Below are 6,290 nucleotides of genomic sequence, written 5' to 3' on the forward strand. Positions count from 1 at the left end.
GGATTATTTCATAGTGTTACACTTTGGAAGAACTACAGGAAGACATTATCCTGCTATTGTATTTATATCAACATTTTACTAACTCAGTTGTCATTTAATTGTTGTTATGTTTTTTATTTTGGTTAAATAACTTTCCTGTAGAGATTTCTTGTACAAGCTTCTTTGCTGGCTGTTTATGCATATTGGATCACTAGCAAAGCAGAATTAATTCTGTACTTCTGGGGTTTTTTTTTAGTTAAACATTTTTCTTCTGTGCTGTGCGCTTGCACAGTGCATGTTCTAACTACTGCTTTTTTGACTGGAAGCAAGTTTGTCTTGCTTCAGGTTTTTAATAGTGGCCTCAAAGCTTAATTAATTTACTTGTAATCTGCCTCTTGATATCAGAATCTAATTATATTTTTTTGGGAAATGTTGTAATTACTATTCAAATATAATTAAGAAATCAGATAATGAATGTCACCTAAAATAAAAGATGGTCCTGAAATTCTCACTTACACTATAGTGATGCTTCAGAAACAGATATAATGCTTTCATTATGTAGTGTTTCTTATAGTGAGCAGAGGTATACAAAACGTAAGCTTTGTAACTGCAGCCTTTCATCCTGACTGTAAGTAAACTGGCAATGCATCATAGAATATGTAAATTGGGCTCAGGCAAATGAACGATGATAGATAAAAATGCTCATATAACCCTAAAATATCCTCCAGTTTTTGCAATCGGGTGTCTTTGGGAAAAAAATGTATTGTAGATTAATACATATAATTTAACTTTATAATTCAAAACAAATAGCATCTACAAATTATATGGATAGTGATTAAGGAGAGTACAGAATAGCATTTTAATCTCCTCCTACATCTTGAAGCACCCTGCCTCTCTAGCGGAGAGATGAATTTTGATTGCCTGACAACTGTAACCATGTGAAGGTTCATCACAAAGGGAAGGAAAAGAGCTCTGGAAAGCCTTGATAAACACTGAGCTGGTAGGCCTGTCTGACTGCTTCTAGCTGTCCTTATAATTACACAGCGGATATTATTCAAGGATACAAAGGTTTAAAAGCTGCTGGTAATTTGTCAGCTTCATGCACTAACCTTCCAACAAAATACCATTGTCGCCTTCTAATTTTTTACCCCATTCAGAAATTTCTATGCATTATACTTTATTTCTGAAAATGTCTTCCATAGTGAATGTTTTTTTTCTCTTAAATGAAAATTACTGAACACATGGTACACAAATGTTTCTATATGCATATATAGCTGTATCTTAACCTGTGCACCAAACTCTACTTTTCACTGGGCAATGTAAGCGTTCTGCAAGTGCGTGACTGTATGGCTCAAATGCGACAGCTCAAGCAGCCATAAGTTGGTTCTGACAGTGTGAACAGAGGTGCTGTAAGTACAGCAGAAGTCTCTTCTGACTTGGCAAAGGAATTGCGGGTCAATGGGACAGAGAGACATGTGACAGAGCTGCATTGTGGAATGATGCAGGAGATGGCTCCCTCCAGCAACACAGTTCTGTTTCATATGTAATTCAAGAAGGTGTTTATGACTAGGCATAAATAATCTGGTTGCATTGCGCCATGCCCTAAATGAGCTAGGCTGGATAGCAGATGCAGGGCATTTAGCTAATGTGGAACTTCATGTTAACATAGCTGGACTGCTTATAATATTAAAGAAACTTTTAAACTTGGTAATTTGAAATGAGCTAGCTAGTTCAGTACCTCTTCCTTGTGTCATCACAAGCAATGCATTCCTTAAGACCTTGGAGGGCCACGACCAAGTGCTAACCTGAGCAAGAATGGACCTTGGCACACTCAGTGCCTGGTCTCTTCAACTCCAAACAATCCATACAGTAAACTAGTCAAGCCCTCAAGTACATCAGTCTAATACTATGTCAAACATGCTCTCAAGTTTCAAAGTAATATGAGTTGAAAACTTTCTATATCCTTGCAAGAGTATACTAGATAAAAGACCTGGGATCCTAAGTATAAATCAGTACAAAGCCTTCACCTTTCATGGCAGAACTCCTAACTTCATGTTCTCTATAAACTTGAAGAGAGACAATGACCTTCAGGTTCCTACTATGACAGAGAATATATATTAAAGGATTAGCATTTTTATGCAAAATGCAACTACTTTTCATACGGGTACAAACCCATGAATGGCTATGGAAAGGATGGAGAGAGAGAGAGAGACCAGAACGGCTCTTACTCATATCCTGTGGCCCAACAAGCAGCACCAGGTCTGACCATAATAAAACCCCAATTACCTAACCCTAGGGGAGGATAGCTGGCATTTCCCTCTACCCGATGATTTAATTGGGCCTGTCAGCCAGGGATAATTGGTTTCTGCTTGACTGAAAAAACTGACAGTGACATCAGCTCTCTGCTACCCTTCATTATGGAAATTCTTGTTGTATCGTAACAAGGCCTCAGCACGCAGGGCGCTCCGGCAACTATTACAGGTCTCTTGTCATGCAGTGCAATGGAAATGCAGCAATGTAAGACACAGAGAAACCTTTTCAAGCTGTTTACCCCATACATTTTCATAATACAAGGATTTTTGAGAGCTAAGATTATTTCTGTATAGGAAAGTCTGGTTTTGCTTGTTTTACTGGAAATTTGATATATTGTTGCAGTCATGATGGTCTAAGGCTATAAACAAGGCAGGGTTTATTGGGAGAGGCAATACCTTTTATTAATAAAGCTGATATGGCTGGAAAAATAAAGATGATTTTGGGCACATGAAACGTTCTTGAGGTCATGTGCCCAAAGTTGGTCACATACACCATCTGAACTACTAACAGAGATTACATTTCTCCCCAGTTCTTGCCTTGCTTATAGGAAAATACCTCTTTGATGCTAGTAGTGCATTATTGCAAAATGTTTAATTTGTTCTGTTGAAAGCATGGTCCAAAACAGAAAATTGATGTAAATCCTCGTTTCTTCTTTGCACAGCTTCAGGTAGGGGGTACAGTTTTAATTTACAGTGATTTTGTAACACTGCTTGAGACTTAAATCAGCAGAGAGGAAGACAGGTATTTCCTCCACTGTTACTTTCTTTCATTCAGCTTTCCTCTCGCTCTCCCTCCTTTTCCCTGGGCTGCCGAGCACTAGCGGATCAGGTGGAGCAGGCACAGATGACACTGCAACAAGCACTGGCAGGAATGTACACGGACAATTTCTCTCTACCCAAGGACTTGTCCAGCTCGTATATTTTTCAAAGTGCAAAGGGAACGCAGCGTGTCTATGAATCTACCTGTAGACCAAGCCTAGTACTGAGTTCAGACTTAACAGACTTAACAAAACTTCTGTATTACTGTGACAACAGTGAGTTTCTTGTTCCTGGCCCCTGCTAATTTTGGGGGCTGCACTGGAATAGCGTTCCAGGAAGAAATCTGCTTTGTGGGGTCTGTAGCCGTACAGCTCACTGCAACTTCCATGCTGCATTAAAGCCCCAGAAAAAGACGGCAACAGCCAAGATCATTGTTATTCAATCCATACCTGCCGATAGCACACTCAAGAGAACACAGCCCGAGCAGAGGTACAGTGCCCGCCCTTCCCTGCGTTAAGCTTCTCAGATGGAGTGAGGCGGGCTGGTACAGGATGGATCTGACCTCCTTCTCTACACATTTCACTTGCTGCACTTTACAGAGGAGACAAGAGGAGAAGCGTGATCAACAGGATTCACATGCCAAACATCCATAATAGTACGACAAGCCTCCAGTTGATTAGTGCCCCAGAGAGACCTGAACTGAGAGACTGGGGTGGTCTTTTCATGGCCTATTTGAAAGAATTTCTTGGGAATGGCTCCAGCAATGGACTTTATTCAGCACTGTTGGCTAGAAAACTTGTTGGAGTCTCTAGACAATCTTATAACCCTTTCAGTTCACAGCCTAATCTAAAACATTTGCGTGTAAGTGGTGACTGGCAATAAAATACAGAAAAATCTCAGAGGAAGTATAGGCTTTGGGGGTTCCTCCCTAGGTCCCACCCATCACTGACACATCTGAGATACAAAGAGTATGAATGACAGCGGGTCGTGTTTCAGCAGTGTCATACACTGTGAACCCACGGCAAATTAGCTCTAAAATTCCTAGAGAAATAGACATTTACCTTAGATAAATGTCGTGGCCAAAGTGAGGGCAGCTGTTTGGAAGGGGATGTGAATGTTTATGCTACTAGATTTATAACTGGGTGCTTACAGTGAACAGCTGTTAAAGAATATATTGGGAATAAATTGGAATTACTCGTCCAGGTCTTTGCTATTTTTATGTAATTTTATTTCTGTTTGGTTGGCAGCTAAGTGCTTGACATCCGAGTTGATTCCCTATCTGCTTATTGTTTAAATTGTATTTGATTCAAATATCTGTCATTTCTAGTTTCACTGTATCGCAGAAGTGAGGATTTTGAGCTGGAAAACAAGTATTTCAAAATGAAACCGCCTCCTCCAATACCAAACCCTCTTGCACAAAGCTACTTCTTAATTTCCAACATTTCAAGAATATTTATTTGATATTTTCTTGGATAAATCTAAACAGCTGCATTTGCAAATTACGTACAGTCTCAAATAGGTGAGCAAGTGCTTATTCTTTGATTGATGCTGTCTCTAATTAATGTAAAAGTCAGCTTACTCTATTAACTGGCAAGAAAATTTAGCATGAATAAGCATTGGAACAAAAAGGATTAATATAGTTAAATTTTGCCTGTACCTCTTTAACTATAAAAGAATTAATGCTGAAAGAACCGTAATGACCTGAGAGTTCAAGGACATCTTTTTTCCACAGCGTAATTACTGTAGCAATGCCAGCCATGGTAATGGATCGCTTAGCATTGTATGATTTTTCTTTCAACTAAATCCTTCCTGTAACATAAAACAGCAAAAGAGAAAAAGTGTTACCTAGGCTTGTGCTAAGTCAAAATGCCTGCTGAACCTGTAGACTCTGGCAATTAGGATAGATGTAGATGCTTTGTAGACTGCCAAGAACCTATATAGTACTCAACCCAGAGTAAATAATATCAGCAACAAATAAATAAAAAATCAGGTAGTTATCTAGAGAAAAAAAAACAAAACCCAACAACACAGAAGAAATAAATGGCACAAAGACATTGAATTCACTTCTTAAAGTGCAATGGGAAGAAAATTACGACTGGGCCAAAGTCCATGCTATAATGCAGAGCTGCAACTTCTACTTTCTTTGTGGGGAGACTGGATGCCAACTTTGAGTTCTGCTGATGGGAGTAATTATGCCCAGAGTATTTTTGTTTGGCCATAATTCTTCACTTATTTACATCTAAGGACAGGCACTACATTTGTTTTTAAATGGGAATAAACGGCTTCTACTAGGAATTCAACTTTCTGCATTTGAAGCATCTCCCAAGTATATGCAGAAATATAAAATCTCAGAAAAAAAATTAGGTATGTTGAATATCTGCATGAATTTTTCCATGCCAGGGAACAGGTATGGAAAATTCTGGTCCATAGCAATCTAGTAGTCACAGACTGAAGAATCCCACTACAGTACAGTGACGACTAAGCAATTCTCGGGCCTGTTCCATGAATAGTTTCCTAGCTTGGTTACACTCGCTGGCAAAATAGTTCTCATCAAGGTTGCATTTTCCTTATGTATTTTCATTCATGAAAACTCATAAAGCACGTAGCTTTGTGTTTTTGTGTTTCCAAAGGTATTTGGATATGAAGATATTTGCTGTGAAAACAGTGAGACCCAATAAGCCAGATACCTGGCTAAACGATGTTTATTCAGATTAGAGTGAAATGTAAGGCTTAGCTTAAAACTTATAGTGCATTGCTCTCAAAACTTCCTTTTTCCATGCAAAATGAAAATAGAGAAACTTATTTTTACAGTTTATGTACAGCTTAACTATGACTCTATAGAATGAAAGTTGGGCAAGCACAAGCAACATCCTAAAAGAGCAGATGCTCCAAAGATAGCGAAAACATAGTCATGTTGATTGCTCTATTATTACTTATTGATGCCATCGTTTCACCTCAGAGGTAATAACCGAATGAAAGAACTGACACTATCTGAACTATTATTTGAAATAATTGAATATTAAAATATAATTTGATTTTAATGTACAATTACAGTGAAAAAATGAAGTTAAATAATTGTAGAATTCAATTAAAATGCATGAGGGCTGTGAGTGAGTACAGACAGTATAGCAACAATCAGGAGGTAACAAATGCTTTGAGAATTTTCAGTATTTTTATTGAAAAATGCAACACACAAAAGTCACGCACTGTTCATCATGCTAAGGGACAACCAGTATCAAT

This window comes from Calonectris borealis, chromosome 8, assembly GCF_964195595.1.
Source record: "Calonectris borealis chromosome 8, bCalBor7.hap1.2, whole genome shotgun sequence".
In the NCBI taxonomy this organism is placed as follows: Eukaryota; Metazoa; Chordata; class Aves; order Procellariiformes; family Procellariidae; genus Calonectris; species Calonectris borealis.